Raw genomic sequence first — 21,054 nt, 5'->3', positions numbered from 1 at the left:
GTGCCTCTGGGTAGACTTGAACCTCTAACCTTCCGGTTAGAAGCTGAGTATATTAACTGCACCATCCAGGTACTCCAAGTCAGCTGGCTACTTATACCAAATCCCCTTCTCCAAGTGCCAGCCAGGATCCAGGAACGCGTGGGTTACTTCTTGTAGCAGAGCCCTCTGATTCTCGCAGTTTCTCGCAGTTTGCAGGTGGACTGTGGCATCCTGGTAACAGCAGCTGCTACAACTGCCAACTTCCAAGTGGTAAAAGTCCCTGCCTTCTCTGCCCTGCCCCAGTAGACTCCCCCTCCTAACCCTATAGGACTGGGGTGGGGGGCTGTTTCTCCTTCACTTACCAGGTCACTGATGACAGCAGCCCATCAGGGGCAGCTAATTGCTCTATTCTCCAAGTGACCCTTTTGCCCGTTCCAGGTCACAGGAGCTGCCTTTCCCATGGGAAGCCAGAAAGGCTGATCGTTACTGAGGACCGCCTCATGGGGGAGAACAGCAGCACGGCCTGGGGAGAGCTGGGATGTGGTCTTTGTGTTAATATGCTGTTGGGCTGGGGTTTAGCAGGTATCACAGTAGGATTCACACTTAGAAGTCCAACAGTCTGTTTTACTTTTCCTCTCCTCTCCTTGGATTGAAAACAAGCAAGAGCAACAGAAAAGCCAAAACAACTACCACCTTGCTGCTAATGTGGCACAGCTGGGATTTTATTCCTTCCCTTTTCGGTATCAAAACCTATGTTGGTTCCCCTTAGAAAAGTACCTGGCACATAGTAAGTGCTCAATAAGTCTAGCTCTAGGAGTCTCTAGGTAGTGCAAATGGTAAAGGCTGGAGGTTCAAGTCCACCAGAGACACCTCAGAAGAAAGGCCTGGTGATCTGCTTTTGGAAAATCAGCCATTGAAAACCCTGTGGAGCAGAGTTCTACTCTGACATGCGTGGGGTGGCCATGAGATGCACTTACTTACCAGCAATTGGCTTACTGGCTAAGTCTAGCTCTAGGACACTGCAGCGGCACCTGGAAAACCTGCCAAGGAGATAAATATGTGTTCATTGCTTTCAGCTTCACTTTTTTTGTCCTCCAAAACTTCAGGCACCCAGAACCCTTCACTCCTTTCCCTTCACCCCAGTGCAGTTTGTTCCTTAAAAGGAGCCTGGAATTTGGGCTCAACAAACCCACTTACTGGCTAAATAACTATGGATAAGTTCACTTCTACTTTCTTTTTCTCAATTTCTCCTTCTTTTTTTAAAAAAAGGGCTGGTCTAGATTATCATTAAGTTTCTTTCCTAGTTTAAAATATGGTTTTGGAGCCAGACGGTCAGATTTAGAATCTTCAGGTATGTGACCTTGGACAAGCCCCTTGTCTTCCCTAAGTCTGACTTTCCCCGCTTGTAAAATGGGAATAATGACATCCCTGTGTTGCTGTGAGAAGAGGCCATTGCCTATGAAGCATCCCTTAGGACAGGGCCTGATATGTGCTATTATTAGTATCAGCAGTAGCAGTAATGTTCCTAAATCTGTGATTCTATAACCTGCGGTCATCCACCACCCATGCGTCAGTTTTTGTACTGTGTCGGCTTGCGTATTGCTATGATGCTGGAAGCTATATAGCCGGTATTTCAAATACCAGCAGGGTCACCCATGGTGGACAGGTTTCAACAGAGCTTCCAGAGTGAGATAGACTAGGAAGAAAGGCTTAGTGATCTACTTCTGAAAATCAGCCAGTGAAAACCCTGTGGATCACAACAGAATATTGTCTGCCTTGCTTGCTTTGGACACATCATCAGGAGGCATCAATCGCAGCAGGAGGACCTCATGTTTGGCAAAGTTAAGGGCCAGTGAGGGCGAGGACGAGGGCACAATAGATGTAATGATGGACTCGAACATGCCGGTGATCGTAAAGATGACACTGGACCAGGCAACATTTCTTTCTGTTGTACATAAGGTGGACATGAGTCAGAGTTGACTGGAAGGCAGCTGTCTATCTCTGTGGTCAGATGGGTCACTTCATGTCAGCCTGAATTTCAGACGTGGTGCTTCCTTTCCCGGGGACGCTTGCTTTATAAGGACTATATTATGTATTAAAGGGATTTTAGTCAAGAGTAGAGGCAACCAGGTAGTCAGGCCAGAAGGTTGGATCTTTTTCCGAAGAGGCTCACTGTGGAATCCCAGGCACTGCACACACAAGTCTTCCATTTGAGGATGCGTACTCACTGGGGGGAGGGGTGGAGGAGCTGGGCTGGGGGTGTCAACACAGCCCTGGTCTGACATTTTCTTTTGTGAATTTATGACTTGGCTTTCTCTTGGCTCTGCCTGCTTGGCATTCTTATTCAAATCAGCCCCAATCAGAGGGGAGAGCACATCAGTCAGTCAGATGAGCTGGCGCGTGTGGGCTTTAATTACTCTGTGCCTTTCGTTCATACCCAAAGGAAATCACGGCAGTGGAGGATCCGGACTATATGCCCAAAGAAAGCACTCAGTGAGTAGAAAGTGCAAACCCTGTGAAATGCGATGGAAATCTCCATTCACAGAGACCAAGGCAGGTCGTGTAAACTTAGTCAGGTGACTCTGGGGCCCAGCAGAGAACTTCCAAGCTCTCAACTACTGAAGAATACTACCTTTTCCCAGGAATGTTATTAAATGGGTTTGCTATGATGGGTAAGCTTCACCAACAGAAGCCCTTCTAATCATAGGCACATAGCCTCATGTGGTCCAAATGGACTTTAACTGGCACACAGTCTTATCATCCATCTGAAGCCTGAATCCCCACCGTGTCATTTCTGCAACCACGTCTGCTAATGTCTGTTTGGGGGACAATGACGGTTTAGCAGTAGAATTCTTGCCTTCCATGCAAGAGACCCAGGTTCGATTCCTGGCATGCACAGCCACTGCCTATCCCTCAGTGAAAGTTTGCGGGTTGTTATAATGCTGAACAGGTTTCGGCAGAGCTTTCAGACTAAGAAGGACTAGGAAGAAAGACCTGGTAATCTACTTCCAAAACTTACCCAATGAAAATCCTATGGATCACAATGGTCTGATCCACAACCTATCACAGGAATGGTATAGGACCAGGCAGCATTTCCTTCCATTGTACATGGGGTCACCATGAGTCGGGGCTGACTCAACAGCAGCTAACAATAACAACAACGTCTGCTTGAATGTCTCCAGTAGCAGAGTACTTACTTGGTCTATTCCATCTTTGTTCAGCTCTCTTGGAAAGTTCTTCCATAAAAATAGGAAATCGTTATTTCTGTAGCTTCCACCTTTTGCTTCTGCAGCCCCTTTTGGACCATTCAGAAAAATATTTATATTCAGTAAACATTGAGAGCAGACACTTGTATATATATCTCAATGTTGCCCCAAATTCAATCATTCATGTACCACCTTTACAATGTTTTATATCTGTGCACTGCCTGTAATATTATCAACTTAATATTTTCCCTTTAATTGACTGACTTGTTTTTTAACTTACATATTTAGTTTTGCCCTAAGCAAAGTTTCCTGTGAAACTATGGGTTTGAAGGGCTAGTATTATTTAATAATGCATATAAAAATAAATACATGTACTACATAAAAAGGAGTCCCTGGGTGGTGCAAATGGTTGTGTGTTCGACTACTGGCCAAAAGGCTGGTGGTTTGAACCTACCCAGAGGCTCCTCTGGAGACAGTCCTGTCGATCTGCTTCTGAAAAGTCACACCCTTGAAAGCCCTATGGAACAGTTCTATTCTGCATAGGTGGGGTTGCCAGGAGTAGAAATTGACTCAACAGCAACAACCACTACCACCAACGACCATGTAAAATCATGTCTTGTATCATTAGGTGTAGCATACCATACTTCCACACACTCTAACACTGCGTTTTCCTATTTGAGTTGGAATCAACTTGATGGCAACTGGCTTGGTTTTTTGTTTTGTCCTATTTGAGGAAACCCTGGTGGTGTAGTGGTTAAGTGCTATGGCTGCTAACCAACAGGTCAGCAGTTCGAATCCATCAGGTGCTCCTTGGAAACTCTATGGGGCAGTTCTATTCTGTCCTATAAGGTCGCTATGAGCCCGAATTGACTCGACGGCAATGAGTTTTTTTAATCCTACTTAATGAAATGAAATAAATTGGGAGGGGAGAGCGTTCATGTTTATTAACATTACCCTACTATGTGCCAGATACATGGTAGTTCTGTGTCTCAGTGAATAGTTTAATGCTCACAATAATCCTTCTGAGCTCAGTGTTATTTTTATACTCGTGTTACAGATGACGTGGAAGTTCAGAGAGGAAAAACACTTGCCTAAGGTTACACAATTAGTGAATGAAAAGGTGAGGATCTGAACTCATCATATCTTTGTGTTTCAAATGCCAAGCTTTGTCCACTGTGCCACAAAATGACCAGAAGTTCTATTTGCCCCAGAAAAGAGCCATTTCCAATGGCCTGGTGCCTTTGCTTTATTGTCAAAGCCAAGGAGGAAGAAGACATCTCTGTCTCCAAACAGCTTACTGCTAATTAGAACAGTTGTTCATTCTTTAATGAATGTTCCTTAACGGTCCAAATAGAAAGCTAAGTTGACAGACATAAACATGGCAGGTGTATCTTAGGCACAATTTCTTTCTGCTGAAAAATGTCATGTTCTGTAATGGAGCCCAGGGCATAGTAGACAGAAATAACAGACAAAGATATAAAAAGTTGGGATGGGGTGGCGGCAGGGACAGGAATAGTTTCTCCCCAGCATCCCTAATTTAGTCCTTTAGACCTTTCATGTGCTACTTTGGAAGTATGTTTCTGTATAAAGTAGTGGGGGCAGAAGAGGGTGGGAATGAGAGAAAAGATAAGGACAAGATGGAGGAATTCTGTAGGAGCTCTTTGCTCATGCAGGACTAGGGGAGAACCATGAAAGCCACCAAGATCCTCAGGTAAGAAGAGAGCTGTTCTTCAGGTAAGAAGAGAGCAGTTGGAACCACTAGCAGCTCCTGGGGAGAAAAGACCTGGTGAACTCCTCCTGTAAAGATTACAGCCTAGAAAACCTTATGGGGCAGTTCTACTCATCTTCTGGGGTCACTATGATTCGGAATCAACTTGATGGCACACAACAACATGTGGTATCTAAACCTGGCAGCAAGATGAAATCACCTCGGTACCTCTTAAAATGCAGATCTCAAGGCTCTACCCCAGAATCTCCCAGGCTGGGAGTGTGTGTCCTTTTAAGAAAGGTCCCCAGGTGAATTGTCTAGAGCCAGAAAAGCATTTTGAGAATCACTGATCTTGAGCAGGAGTTTTCAGCCTTGTTCATGACCCCCCGAATCTTTCTTTTCAATGACATTTGTAGCAGGACCTTATTCTCTAAAACAGAGAAAAGTGGGGCTATTCTAGATCATGAGTTAGCGCCCTTAGCTGCTAACCAAAATGTTGGAGGTTTCAGTCCACCCAGAGGCACCTCAGAAGAAAGGCTTGGCGATCTACTTCGGAAACATCACCCATCGCAAACCCTATGGAGCACAGTTCTACTCTGATACACATGGGGTTGCCGTGAGTTGGAATTGACTTGAAGGCAACTGGTAATGATAATGGGGAAGAAAGGAGCCTCAAGACTCAGCTACATCTTACTTTCCTCTGCAATTCCTGCTATGTCATGTCAATACTCCAAGGCTTTTAAAAAATTATCTTGAAAACTAATGATCTAGAAAAAAAGGTATTGAAAGTATCTTTTCTCTACCCATGTGTGGAGGGCTGAACAATAGCCAATATATTTCCATGTCAAATCCCTGGAACCGGTGAATGTGACCTTATTTGAAAATAGGATTTTTGCAGATGTGATTAAGTTAAGGCTTTTGAGATGAGGAGATTACCTCGTATTATCCCACCCACTACTGTCGAGTTGGTTCCAACTCATAGGGACCCCACGGGGATTCCAAGGCTGTGAATCTCTATGGAAGCAGACTGCCATATCTATCTCCCCAGGAGCCGCTGGTGGTTTGGAACTGCCAACCTTTCTGTTAGCAGTTGATCACTTAACCGCTGCACTACCAGGGCTCCTTGTATCCCAACCAGCCCGAAAGGCCATCACACATGTCTTTATAAGACAGAGGCAGAGGGACATTCAAGAGGGGAGAGGAAAACACACAGACACGCAGTGGAGAAGGCGGTGAGAAGATGAAGGCAGAGATCGGAATTTTGCAGCCGCAAAGCCCAGGAATTCTGGGGTAGCCACCAGGAATCAGAAGAGGTGAGGAACGGAGCCACCCCAAGAGCCCTCAGAGTATAGCTCTGCTAGATTTGGGTCTTTTGGCCTCCAGAAGTGGGAGAGAATAAATTTCTGTTGTCTTAAGCCACAAACTGACAGACACGTGGGAGAATCTTAAGCCACCAAGCTGTGGTGATTTGTTACAGCAGGTCCTAGGAAACCAATACACTACGAAAAAATAGTTTTGAAAAAAATTTTACAAAGTTTCTTTAGCTCCTCTCTATGAAAACAATTGTTGATTATTGTCATCGGCCTCCCCTGGTAGAAAATGGGCCCAATACTTAAAGTTTTGGACAATCATCCAAATGGAATCAGAAATCTTGCCTTCTTTTCCCCTTAGGGGAAATGATAACTCTCTGTCATTTCAGCTGCCTTGGTTATCAAGTACTACTCTATCAATTTAGACTTTGGAAAAACTATTGTGAGTGAAAAGATCCAGATAGTTTCAGAAAACAAGCTCCTTTTCCAGTCACATTTTCAGCTCCAAGGACTGTATTTTGTTTCTGTGCCACTAATCCATTTATGTAAATTCTGTCTTGGGGAAATGGAAACACAAATGGCTTGGAAAAGGAGGACTCTTTCTGCAGTAAGAGATAATGTACCTTTTTATTTTGTGGGAATTAAGCTATTAGAAAAGTACACATAATATAAACATTTAAGCCGTTAAGTGGTATTTGATGCAAATCAATAAATGAGAAGGAAACAGCACTTGCAGAAAAATAGATTCACTCTCATAGAAGCAGTAAGGCCACTTCCAGTCTGTTGTTATGGACAGAATAATCAATAGGAAGAGCTGTCAGTCTCAAAAAGGAAACTCCAACAGGTATGCTTAAGTTTTAATAATTTCTTGAATTTGTGTAGAAATTTATGGTTTGCAAAATGCTTTTTGTGTCCATTCTCTCTCATATCAAAATGGTGAGTATACAAAATAGGGAGTACCAGTGGAGTTTAGGAGGTGAAATCAGGTCTATTGCCAAGATCACGTAAGAATAGGTTCAAGACTAAAACCCAGATCTTCTGGTTCCTAGTACAATGACGTGAATGTTTTGGTTCTAATGGTTCTAGGTGCTAAACTGGGTTAGAGGAGTTGAAGGATTGCCTGCTGATGGATACTGAGAATGTGAAGCAAGTGGAATATCATCCCCTTCTAAAGTTGAGATGAGAGACGTGGAGGAGCCCAGGTACACAAAGACAACCATGGACTCTGAATCACAGTAAGCTAGTAGGTTGTGGGGTCTCGGAGACATGTCCTAAGACTAACACAGAGAATTTGGTTTAAGGCTCAGAAAGCTGTGGCTAATGGCTGTAAAGGACAAATGTTCGATGAATTAAAGTCAAGCCCACTCCTTCTTGCAGCCCAACAATAGGGTAGGATCATGTCCACAAGGTTTGGAGACTTCTGTGATCTGAGGCATCTCAGGACATTTTCTGGTGATTCTCCCTCGGGACAGTTCCTTGGGACTTAGAAGGGCCACATTCCCAGGACCAGAGGATTCTCCCAGGGACCATAATACTTATCTTTGCTCAGGACTCTTTCCATTTTGATGCTTGTTTTCTCATGGAGACATAATTGGGAAATAGTGGGTTCTAAGAAGGGATGTAGACCAATGGAATTCTCTGCTGGTCCTACAATAGAAGCCCAGATGTGAGCTCAGAATTGAAGACAACTCCATGGTCTCCTGCTACATTGTGAGGAAGACATATGATGGATGCAGAAGGGCAGATGTGGCCTGCTTCTCTGTGAAACTCAGTTGTGAATGTGAGAAGGACAAAATGTCCATCCAATGGGAAGCATGTGAAGTAAGTTCTTTTATTTTGGGGGAAAAGAGACTCGATCATGCTATCTCAAGGAGCAAAAGGTTTATCATATGAATTCTTATATGAATAAGGTAGACAAGAATATTGGCCATGAAAGTTGGGCCTTTTGAAGGATTGCATATGGTTTGGATATTAGAGCCATAGAGTAGCTGCCTGATGACCTGGGTGTCACACTGCTCATCAGCAGTGCGAGTAACTGATTGCTACTCCTATCCTCTTCTCTTCCTTCTCTCTGCTTCTATGATTCCTGACAGTAGAGACTGCAGGAAACAGAAAAACCAAAATAAAAAAGAGATATCATGATTAGTAAAAGTTCTGGGACAGTAAAAAGAGCATCTCCCCAAGGGGTAAAAGTACAGGCAGGTAGGTGTCCAGTCAACTGACTCTCTGAATAATAGTAAGAAAGATTTTGGACCAAGAATTTGAGGAAATGAAAATGGGCAAGCTACAGATTCAGACTCCGTTCACAGTTGCTGAGAACTGAGTGGGGGCTAGGCCCTGTGCTTGTTTAATTTTAAAGCTAAAAGCAGAATTCCTTTTTAGGAGAGACTTGTTTCAGTTTAGGGAAATGCCTGGATGGATGGTTTCCCTGGGTGTAAGAAGTCCTCCCCACCCCACTTTGAATGGGCCAAAGCCAGATAAGATCTGAAGCTCTGTGTAATGAAGCCAGTGAATTTTGAATTTCCAAAGGGTGAGGTTATAGATCATGTAATTTAATTCTCACACTTCCCTGTGAGAGAGATACCATCGTTAGCTTCACATTACAAAAGAGAAAACTGTTGCATCCCAAGGTTTAGTAACTTGCCCAAGGCCACACAGCCAGCTAGTGACAGAGATGAAATTTGAACCCATCCTGTTTGGCAGCAAAACCTGCACGCTTAACCATTAGGCTGCACTACTTAGAAACATTTCCCTGTTTGTGTGTATTTAATGCAATCACAGAAACAAAATCTTTACTGTCCCTAAGTAAGTTTCCACCTGGCTTAAAGAATCCAATTCCCCTTTCGTATTTGTAAGTGGCTAGCCTGGTTCGTAGAAATACAATCTGCACAGAAATCTTGCAGTCAGTCATCGTGAAGGAACACAGAGCATCTGCTTCCTCCTCAAAGAGCCGGGGTATCAGCAACAGGAAAAAAAAAAAAAAAAGAGGCATCCCAGCTGAGCTTCTTCCAGACAGCCTTATATTTTTAGCTTAGATTTGAATTGGAACTGTTTTATGATTGAGAAAGTTTATGGATAACTTCATGGATAAGAATCAGCATTAAGCCAATCCCCCAAATATGAAGATTGATCCGGTCCCCACTTTCACACTTCTCAGTAATTTGTGATAGCAGCCAACTACACCACACACTGTCTTTCTGACCCTAGCTACCTGGAACTAGGGCTGATCATACAGGGTGAGGAGACATCGTCCTTTAGACTGCCAAATGGGCAGATGCCAGCCCCAAGTTTGGGAGTCCACATGATGCCCTCGCTTTCACTTGTTGGCTCCCCCTCTCCTTTGGGTTCGGGAATTCATTGGGACTACTCACAGAGCTCATGGAAAGTACTATACTTATGATTATAGATTTATTATAGCGAAGAGATGCAAGAATGAGGTCTGGGAGGGTTCCCAACGCGAAACTTCCATGTCCCAAAGAATCCACTACCCTCTCAGACGTGTGGATGTCTTTCACCAACCAGGAAGCTCTCTGAGCCTTCGCATTGTGAGATTTTATTAACCAGCTAGTCTTACAAGATAGGCTAAATCATGCCTCCTGAGGCTAGTTGATATTGGCCTCCTAGGTCAGTCTTTTCTGGTATGGCCAGCCCTCATTCATTAGCACAAATCCTCTGTTGTGGCCTGGAAGTCCTAGACCAAGGCACCCTGATTATCCCAAGGGATATTTTTTAGGACCCAAGTACAAAGGCCACCTTACTTTGGGTGAAGCTAAATTCTTTACCCCACAAAGAGGGAAACTGAAGTTTAGGCTGTTTTTGAGATAATGCAGTGAATTGGAATCTGATGTGAAGGGAAATTACTTATAAACAAAAAATAGGAGAGTCTGTTTAGAGAACTTAAGCAAATGTATCATAAGTTTGGACTGGGCAGACCATTGCTTGAGTGAACTTCTTAGCTACTTTTAAGCTTATCGACAGACTTATATCCCTCAAGTAAGTGGTAGGGATGGATTGAGTGTCAAATTCCATTTGTGGCCAGGACCATGTGCTGGGCTCAAAAACCAACAAAAACAGCCTTTGATTTACTTCCTCTGTAAGCAAATAGAATTTGATTTACACATTCTGAGGCTCTTGCTGCTAGCCAAGCAACTATTACTAGAGCTGTCAGCAGCAAGATGTTCGCGTTGTGCAAAGCCAAACAACTGCGTTTCCTTTGAATTTAACAGCGACGGAAGGCAGGAGCACTTTCTCTCCATATACTTTGCTTTAAATCTAGAAAAACCTAGAGATATTACACGCTTGCCTGACTTTGAAAACAGAGGATTCCTGTGGAGCTTCTTTCAAAACCACAAGATGAATTGATAGTGTGTGTGCTGGGATAAAGGGAACAAATAGACCATTTCCAAATGCTGTTGTAATGACTATAACTAAACTGTCTTTAAAAGCCAGACTAGTCAAAATAAGTGCAATTATTTATAGAAATAAGTCATATTTATAGGAGAAACAGCCCTGAAATGTAAGCTGGAGAAAGCAGAACGTATTTGTCTATGTGCATGTGTGTTTATTTGAGTGTCAGTCTTCAAAGATGGCTGTTATCTGACAGTGCTTGCTTAAATTCTTAAGAAGATTTTTCACTGTGGTATATATTAAATAAAAGAAGGGAATGAAATCTTGTCACTGTTGTACAATTAAGGATGCAGCCTGTACACTATACCCAGGGTGATGAAAAACATTCATTTCCCTACGTGTCTACGTTCCCTGCGTGTCCCTACGTTCATAGACCTACGTGTCTATTCTTAGCTCAGCGGGAATGTCTTTATTTATTTATTATCTTCATAATAACCACTTGGTCCCATTTAGCTCCAGGATGCACTGATATCATTTTAAAATATACAGAATTAATAACCACTTAAAAATCCCTCGGAGGCCTAAAATTTTCTAGTGTATGTGAATCCTTAAAAAATAAATGCAGGGAGGTAGGATAGAAGGAAAAAAAAAAAAAAAAAGAAATGGAAAACATTAAACTAATTGGACAACGCGGTAGCTAGAGTGCTGAGTCCCTCTTTTCCTCACTTCATAAATGACCAGCATTGCACACTAAAGTCCTTGGAACACAGTGGCTGGTCATTAAATATTTGTCTTTCTCTGAAACAGTTGGAAAAGACAACCTAGAAATTGAGTAATAATGACCATACCATTAACTCTTATTTATATATACTTCGGAGATTACAAGGCAAATATTACACCATTATACCTTAGTGGCTATTGGAGATTTGTCAGACAAAATGTGACCAGAGTTTGATGGGGAGATGGAGTGGCAGTGGGCAGAGTTGGCCTTTCACTGGGAATGTTGTTGCTGGTGGTTGTCAAGTTGGCCCCTGACTCAGGGTGACCCCATGTGTGACAGAGTAGAACTGTTCCACAGGGCTTTCTTGACTGTAATCTTTACGGAAGCAGATCGCCAGGACTTTTCTTCTGTGGAGCTGCTGGGTGGGTTCCTTTTGGTTAGCAACCAATCTCAAACTGCTTGCACCACCCAAGCTCTAGATCCTTGTATATCCCTTGATTTCAATCATGATTTTTTCCAGTTGGTTCTTAACTTTTTGGGGTCATGAACCCTTTTGAGAACTAAATAGAAGCTATGAATTCATTTGTTAGAAAAATAAGCACACAATAACCAAAGCTCTTTCTGTACTTTCAGGAGGTTTGTGGATGTGTTGCAGGCCACCACCCATGGACTGGCTAGGGGTCATGGAAATGGTTTAATAAACCCTGCTTTAGAGAATTTGGCCACTCAGTGCTGGAAAGTGCATAACAGACAGCTAAGAGATCATGGGTAGGGATCTTATATTTCTGTTTATCACTGTGAAGTCCCTGGGTGATGAAAATAGTTTATGCTTGGCTTACTAACTAAAAGTTAAATGCTTTGAACCCACATGAGGCTGCCATGGGTTAGAATGGGTTTTTGGTCTGCCTGGTGCCCTCCCACTTTGGGTGGCTCTTAGTAGGTGTTCTGGAGATATGTATTTGGTGAATGGATGAAAAGACTTTCAATTTCTATGAAATGCCTTTCAACCAAGCATCTTGAAATATTAATATGATAATCTCTTGATTATTCAAGGCTGGTTTTTGTTTTGAGGAATATCGGCAGACAATATTCAGTTTGTGTCTATTTTTCTCCCTGCTGTGTCATCTTGTCTTATTTCTAAGTACATATGGAAAACAAATTGGTTCTAATATCTATAGAGAGCTTTGTGACTTTGAGCAAGTCTTATTGCTAAAGAAGGAATGCTAATGTTAACATCTCTCCCAATCCCACCAGAATGGTTGGAGAAAGCAAATACATCCTCTCCTCATTTACTGATGTGGTTAGGTTCCAAAGACCAGATCTTTATGTGAAAATGGAGGATGACCACATCAGATCACAAAATGAAGGATGGCTACATCATTACATAGCTGCCAAATTACATCATTACATAACTGCCAAACTACTTAGAATCATGCTAGTGTTACTCTCACCTCACACCTCAGCGTTTGTTACTCCAGATGTACGTTGTTAATGTGCAAAATAGTTGGATGGTAGATTTTTTACTATTGTCATAAATGTGAAATGTTGGATAACAAGATAATAAGTGAGGAGAAGGTGTATATGATATGTATGTGAATTTCTTTAAAAAGGGCTATTTTCCAAAGCATTTTAGCCTGCCATTGGTGTGGCATCAGGGTAAGAGTTCACTCTGTTAAGTACAGTGGGAGAGATATACTGTATATTTTTAAATACTAAATGGTCAAGGTTTGGCCTGCCACATAGGTGATTCTTCAGGGCAGTATTTTATAGTGGTATTTTCTCAGGCAGAACTAAAAAAAAAATGATAGTAAGTTAGAAGGGCTGTCTGCCTAATATTGAAGCAGTGCCCCACCTCTTCCTACTCTTCTCACATCTTCATAGCCCTCATCATCATAGTCATCATCATCATCACTAACAGATTATTCCAGATTTCCTCACCAGGAAAATGCTACTGACTGTTGTCATATCCAAGACACTGTAAAGCTTTTTTGCATCATCTGTACTGTTGATTTGGAAGTTTAAGCTTCCAAGTGTGCCTTCCAGGATGTCATTTATGTATTTACAACTGTCGTTGTTAAAACCGCAACATGCGCCTTTAAATCACCACAGCCAAGAAGATTCCCCTTCTCCCTTCCTTTTTCTGTGATATGACTAAAGACATTCGCTTTGGTGTAAGACAGACCTGGGTTTGAATTCAAGCTCTGCTATTTACCAGCTCTGTGTTCGTGAGTAAAATTTTAACCTCCTGAAAGTCAGTTTCTTTGTGAAACGGGGCTAATGGGGCTTATTTGTGGAATGGGGAGATATCCTCATAGTTATTGTAAACCAGAGATAAGATAATGTCTATAGAGCACTCAGAATAGTGCCTGACCATGAGAAAAACTTTATAACTATTAATTGCTGCTACTGTTGTCATAAGGCATCTGCTGGGTTGAATTGGGTCCCCCCAAAAGATATGCTCAAGTCTTAATGCCCAGTACCTGTAAATGTGACCTTATTTGGAAACTGGGTCTTTGCAGGTGTAATCAAGTTAAGAAGAGGTCATACTAGGGTGGGCCCTAATTCAATGACTGGTGTCCTTATACCAGTACAGATACCAGTACCCGGTTGCCATTGAGTTGATTCTGATTCAGATCGACCCCAGGTGTGTCAACAGCTGATTTTTTAGAAGTAGATTGCCAAGCCTTTCTTCTGAGATGCCTCTGAGTGAACTCCAACCTCCAGCCTTTTGGTTAGTAGCCAAGCATGTTAACCGGTTGTACCACCCAGGGACTCCATATATATACTTATCATAGTAAAAAGAAAGGAAGAGAGGGAGGGAGGAAGGGAGAGCCCCAGAGATTGCGATAGCCCTTTCTCTTCGTGAGGCCTGTCATTGTTTTCTCCTCTCTGCATGCCCTGTGACAGCGATTCCTGAAAGTGGCTCTGGCAGGACAAGGCTCCTTTTGGTCCACACCAATTCTAAGTCTCTGTTTGCTAGTATTTTATGCTTCTTTATTAGACAAGTTGATGCATGATAAACTCTTAACTAATCTCCCTTTAACCAGCAGATCAACGAGTGCTTTCCAGCCCCTAAGCCTGAAGCCCAAAGAATACCAACTAGACACTGCTCTATTTCATCCAGTACTTCCATTCCCACCAGTGTAGTTGTATACTTGCCAGGAGTCAGATGTGTTGCTGCCTGTGTATTTATGCCAGTTGTATTTGTTATGTAATTACATACTTCAATTAAATGTTTCATAAGCTGATTTAACCTAAGTGCAAAACGAGAGTTGTTGATTCTTTGAAACCCAAATTGAATGTTTGGGAAAGTAAGATTGAGTTGCTAAAAAAAAATACTGTTGAGTTGGACTTGGGCAAGATAATTCTAAGAGGGTTGGGGGTGAAGATTGTTTCACAAGGGACTTTACATTCTTACCCTGCTTTAAAGAATTCCAAACTGGAAATCCTAGCGGATTGAGTTGTTCATGCAAGAGTATATTATTAGAGTATGAACTCTCATAAGTGGCCCCATTTAAAGTCCACAATAACAAAACCTTGAGCTTACATCAAAGATTAGAGAATGGATGTGATTTATGCATTATAAGTTACAACAGAAATCTAAGGCATGTGTACATCATTTTTAATGATTTCTCAACTTGACCAATATTTTTTATTAACTGACCATGTCTGGTCACACTGAATGAGCTCTAGGGTTTCTGTTGCTCAAAGTGCCCGCTGTGAAACCTGATTCACCCACAATCAGCAGCACAGGCTGTTTAGGAAACAGCCAATGATGGCGATGGGTCATACAGGTAGATTCACAGCCTGTCACCTGGTCTCCTGAGAGCTCATACTGTGAAGCAGGTGCTTAGGGCTAGGGGTGCAACCTATGGCCAAAGAAAATACATGTGAATGTATATCTACATTAGCTTATATATATATTTTTTATTGCTTTATATATATATATAACACAACATTTGTCAATTCAACATCTTTTACACGTGCAATTCAATTACGTTACTCATATTGTCCAACCATTATCCATTGCATTAGCTAATATTTTATGAACAGTTTTTCGTGCACTGCATTTTTCCATCTACCAACAATCCCTGTGAGATAGGAGTTATTGTCACTGTGTTATAGATGAGGCTGCTGAGATTTCAAGAAGTTAAATAACTTGGTCACACACCAATACAGACATGGCTAAGATAAGTCCCAGACTTGTCTGTTGATTCAATGATAGCATTAACTTATCTGTTCAGTACTGAGATCCAGGTCCAGATACCAGTGTACTGAGCTTTCACCAACTTCGCCTAAACATTTGCAAGATTCTGATCAATTGGCTTAGTTACAGATGGGGAACTTTGTACAGACTGCTGTACCTTCCAGGTGAGGGACTTTTCAAAGCCCTACAGCTCCCGATGGACCCCCAGTTTCCCAACACTCTCCTGTGAAGTGGGCCGCAGGTGTTTTGTGAGCAAGTGGACACACCAAAATGTTCAAAGTGAGCCCTAGAATGGGAGGGGACTGCTATTGGCAGAGCATGTCATTTGTATTGTTGCAATACCTGCTCATTTTGGTGTAAGATAAGGGTCTGTTAGAATTTCCATTATTCCCCCTTTTCAAGGACATAATCTTTTGGCTAGTATTGTAGTCCCTAGGGTCTACAATTTTGGACATGGTGTGTCAGCTCAGCTAGCATTTCTCTATCATTAGAATCATTGTTGACTACTTCAAGTTAGTTTTGGACCATATACACAGGCTTGTTTTATGTTCCCAAGTCTGCTATTGTTGTTGTTAGTTGCTATCGAATCAGCTCCGACTCATGGTGGCCTTATGCATAACAGAACAAAATATTGCCTGCTCTGCGTCATCCCCGTGATTCTTGGTACGTTTGATAAATGTCAGGGAAAAGCAAAGTACCTTGACAGTTTAAATCAGTGTTTTGTAAGATTCTGTCCTGTGATTCACCAGTGTTAGAATTTCTGGCACAGCTTATGAACCATGCACATTTCTGGATTTTGCCTGAGATTGACATAATCAGATTCTGGAGTGCTGGAACCTAGATTACAAGGGTCCCCGATCATTATTATACTGAAGTCTGAGAACCCCTGATTTAAATGAATTACATGGAGCAATAAATATTCCTGTACTTTGGATGACAGGACATTTACATCAATGGTAACAAGTCAATGTTTTACATCTGTGATGGTTAATTTTATGTGTCAACTTGGGTAGCCTGTGGTGCCCAGTTGATTGGCTGACCTCTAGTCTAGATGTTGCTGTGAAGATATTTCTATGCGATTAACATTTAAATCAGCTGAGTTTAAATAAGGTAGATAACCCTCTACAATATGGGTGGGCCTCATCCCATCAGTTGAAGACCTTAAGAGCAAAAACTGAGGTTTCCTGAGAGAGAAGGATTCTGCCTCAAGACTGTAGCATAGATATCCAGCTGGAGTTACCAACCTGTCACCTGGCCTATGGGTTTATGGATTTTGGACTTGCCAGCCCCCTCAATCACAAGAACCAGTTCCTTAAAAATAAATCAGCCTCTCTCTAGCTAATATTATATGAACATAAAATATTCTCTCTCTCTCTCTATGTAAACATGCACACACACACGCACACATACCTTACTCGTTCTGTTTCTCTAGAGAACCTTGACTAATAAAACATCCTAATGTGGAAATGTAGCAAGACTTATGAGAAATAAAGATTCAGCTCAAACTAGGATATGTTTTTTATTTCGTGATAACCATTTGAAATTTTAAACAACATTTAAAGTGTACTTTCACTCATGAAAACGTCATGTAAAAACCTCTTCAATTTCTTATTTCTAAAAATAATTTTTCACTAACTGATCAATTTCTGTACTTTATGCCTTATCCTAAAGAAGCACATTGTCTTACTATCAATTTTATCTATTTATACATTCGAAAGTATGTCTTGAGACATCTACATTTCAGGAACTGTTTTAGGCTCTGAAAGTACAAAACCCAATAATACCAAGCCTCTGTCCTTAAGGGATTTGCATTCTAGTGTTGCAAGCTGATAAGTTAATTTGATATTATATAGAGATTGGCAAGTATTATGGTCAAAGTAAACAAAACTGTGGAAGAGTGTAGAGGAGGAGGTGGGGAATTAGAAGATGGACGGGAGGCTAACTTTTGAGTAGAGGTTTGAAGGAAAAGTAGGAATGGCCAAGTGAAAATGGTGGGAAGGAAGGAACAAGAGCTAACTAGTGTGTCTGGAAAACCTCCAAAAATTTGTTAAGGTGGAGCAAAGGAGTGGTGAGCTGGTGATAGAAAAAAGAATGATTGAAACGGTTGGACCATGAAGGACCTGTGTGTGTTGGGTAATTTGCCCAAGTTTTTCTCTGGAACAGTTTGGTGAAGGTTGAGCACCATTCAATGTGAAAGTCTATTTTTAAAAAAATAAGGAAGCATTCTTTCTGGTAATGTGCTTTCTAAACACTGCGTATTCTTACATATTCTTTTTTTTTTTTTTGGAGATTCACAGCAATCTTTCACTGTTAAAGGCACTGAAATATCCTGTAGAAATATCTTTTTAACTTAGCATTTCCCAAACATTTTTGACAATGAAAGCCCATTATGAAACTGTGAACCTTTTCTTGAGTTTCCTTTGAAAAAGTCTGAAAGGATAGGTGTGGAGCAGTCTGGAGCAGCCTACAGGATAAGGGGTCAGTGTCAACCTCAGTAGTAACTCCCCTAACCAGAAAACCAAACCCATTGCCTTTGAGTTGATTCTGACTCATAGCAACCCTGTGAGTAACTCCCCTAAAAAAAGAGTAGATAAAAAACAATCCCTAACAGTTTTAAGTTGGAAGCCTTACAAAGCTGCTGCTCTGAGTTAAGAACTGAGACCGCAGCAGGAGGAATGTCAAAGAAAATTGTACTGAGGGCTGTAAAAGACCCTAAGGTTAAGGATGCCTTTTTGGTAAATCAAAGTTTAACTTAAAAGTGAATCCTTGTAAAGGTTATACATATTGGTGAAAACATTAAAGACAATACAGAAGTATATAAAGTAAAATGTGAACATTTTAAATTATATGTATTTTCGGAATTGACTCAACGGCAACAGGTTTGGTTTTGGGTTTTATATTATAAAAATAGGTCATCTTCTGATCCCTGTTTTATGAGTTTCATTTTTACTTACTATACACTTGAGCCATGTCTGTACACAGAGCATTATCACATTGTAAAGGATTACTATAATTAATTTATCCAAATCCTCGAGAATTTTTAATGTTTGGTTATTTTCAATAGCCTTGCAATAGCTATCTTTCTTAGTTACCTCAAGAAAAAAAAACCAAACTTGTTACCATCGAGTTGATTCTGACTCATAGCGACCCTATATTAGTGCTGTTTTATCACAAATACCACAAGGGGGTGGTTTTAAAGAACTGGAATTTATTTTCTCACAGTTCTGAACACTAAAAGTACAAATCAGGGTCTCAGCCATGTCTGTTCCTTGTCAGAAACCCTAAATGTTCTTTGGTTGCTTACCGATCCTCATATGGCATTTATCTTCCCCCAGGTGTGCACACCCGTGTCTTATCTGCTCTTTTTATAACTCAGAAGTGACTAAGTTCAGGGTCTACTCTACACTCATATGACTTCAACTGATAGATTGGCTACATTACATTAGATTGCATTATAAAAAGTGATTACATTACATTAGATTAGGTTACACCTATAGGTATAGAGGTTTGTATTCCAACACATATTTGGGAGGAACAAAATTTAATTTATTTAATGTGTGTATTTTTGATATCTGTGTAACTAGTTTCTAGAAGTGGAAATTCTATGTTAGTTCTGGAAAGAGATTGCTAGTTGACTCTCAATATCCACTGTTTATTCCTTCTTTAATAACATAATTTCACATTTATTTTTGGTAGCAGTGGAGCTAGTTAAAGGAGTACATTTCCCAGGCTCTTTGCAGCTAGGTATAATATTTTGACTTAGTTTTAACTAGTGAGATATGTGCTCAAGTGTTGCCTGATTCTTTTAAGACATCCCCTTATTAAGGAAGGAGCATGCCTTTCTTTGTCTCTTCCTCTTTCATGCTGGCAGGACTTGAGCAGCCATCTTGGATCATGAAGTGACATGTCAAGGGCAAGGGAGCAGCAAGACTGAGGGCCTGGTCTCCTGACAACTTACAGCCACCATCCAGTGCATCCCTCTGGATTTCTTTTACGTAAGAGAAAGCTAAATTTCTATCTTGTTTGAGTGACTAATTTTTACTGTTAAAAGAAATTCCAACTGATTCAAATTGAATGCACATTGAAATTTTTGAAAATAATATCTAAATATTCTCCGAAGAGTGTGTACCATATACGCTCCCAGAAGAAGTGAATGAGATTATCTAGAAGAAAATTAATTAGAAATGGGGTTCCTCTTCCTTGGCGCTGCCTTTGGAAGTAGCAGCCACCTCCTGCTAGTAGCCTGTCTGCCTTCAGACCCCTGGAGGAGCCCAAGATTATCAAAAAGTGGACCTAGAAGTTCAATTGTCACCAATCAGAATGTTATGTCAAAGTTAAGCATAACTGGTGAAGGCCCAGAGGCACTGACAACAGGTGTGGAGAAGAGTTAAGGGCCAGATCTTGATGCCAAACAAAGCACATGCTGCCCAGTGGCTTCTACAAGTTCATAGTCCACAATGCCAAGGAACTGAAAGTGCTGCTGTCTGCAACAAACCTTACTGTGCTGAGATTGCTTCCAGCATTTCTTCCAAGAACCACAAAGCCATTGTGGAAAGAGCAGCCCAGCTGACCATCAGAGTCACCAATCCCAATGCCAGGCTGCACAGCAAAGAAAATGAATAGACAGTTTGTTTGCAAGTGTTATTTTTGCTAAATAAAACCAAAAAAACTTAAAAAAAAAAAAGCTGAAGTTACTTTTATCATTTTTTAAAAGAGAATTTTTAAGGATTTTCTCAAATCCTGTTTTACAACTCTAAACATCCTTTGTTGTTGTGTGCTGCTGAGTCAATTCCAACTCATAGCAACCCAATAGGACAGAGTAGAAGTGCCTCATAGGGTTTCGAAGGCTATAATCTTTACAGGAGCAGATTGCCAGGTCTTTTATCCAGCTGACTGGCTGGTGGGTTCAAACCTCTGACCTATCGGTTAGCAGCTGAGTGTTTAACCACTGAGCCACATGGACTCCTTAACATCCTTTAGATAATAGTAGAGTCATATAAATTTAACAGCTGTGTGACTGTGACCCTGGGCTAATTATAACCTTTTAGATCTCTAGTTTCTTAATTTGTAAAATGAGATTAATAACAGTATTTTTGGGGGGTTATTAGGAATAAATAAGATAACACATATAATATACTTAGCACAGAAACTGATATAAGACAATAAATGTTAACCATTGTTATTCAATAAAAAATTTGGTATCTGTTTTTGTGAGCCATTGTATGGAATGACACAACGCCTATAATCAAGTAGCTCAATAAACTATCTGGGGATAAAGACATGGTCACCAATACTGTAACCAGCACAGTGAAGAAAGTGGGAATCCTAGAAAACAGTACACCTTCACCAGAATTAAGGGAGGGAGAGATTAGTTCTGATTAGGGACAAAGTGTCAAGGAAGGCTTTAATGATGGGGAAAATTCCAACTGGAAGACATATCAGAAGACTTTTTTCTGAACCAGCAAGAATGGGAGCAGCAAAATGTTGGAATGGGAAGGCATGGGCTAGCTAGTGAGCTAGGTGGCTGAGGTACAAGGAATATGCTCTGTAAGTGTAGAGAGATAAGGCAGAAAGAG

At 41.2% G+C, this 21,054-nt stretch overlaps 1 pseudogene; it reads left to right on the top strand.

Moving 5' to 3' along the window:
• Positions 1-1,878: 1,878 nt before the first annotated feature.
• On the top strand, positions 1,879-20,101 carry LOC126064384 (60S ribosomal protein L32-like; annotated as a pseudogene).
• The last annotated feature ends 953 nt before the right edge of the window (positions 20,102-21,054 follow it).

Source organism: Elephas maximus, chromosome 20, assembly GCF_024166365.1.
Source record: "Elephas maximus indicus isolate mEleMax1 chromosome 20, mEleMax1 primary haplotype, whole genome shotgun sequence".
In the NCBI taxonomy this organism is placed as follows: Eukaryota; Metazoa; Chordata; class Mammalia; order Proboscidea; family Elephantidae; genus Elephas; species Elephas maximus.
The sequence above is the reverse complement of the archived record's forward strand: the minus strand, read 5'-3'. Positions and strand labels throughout refer to the sequence as shown.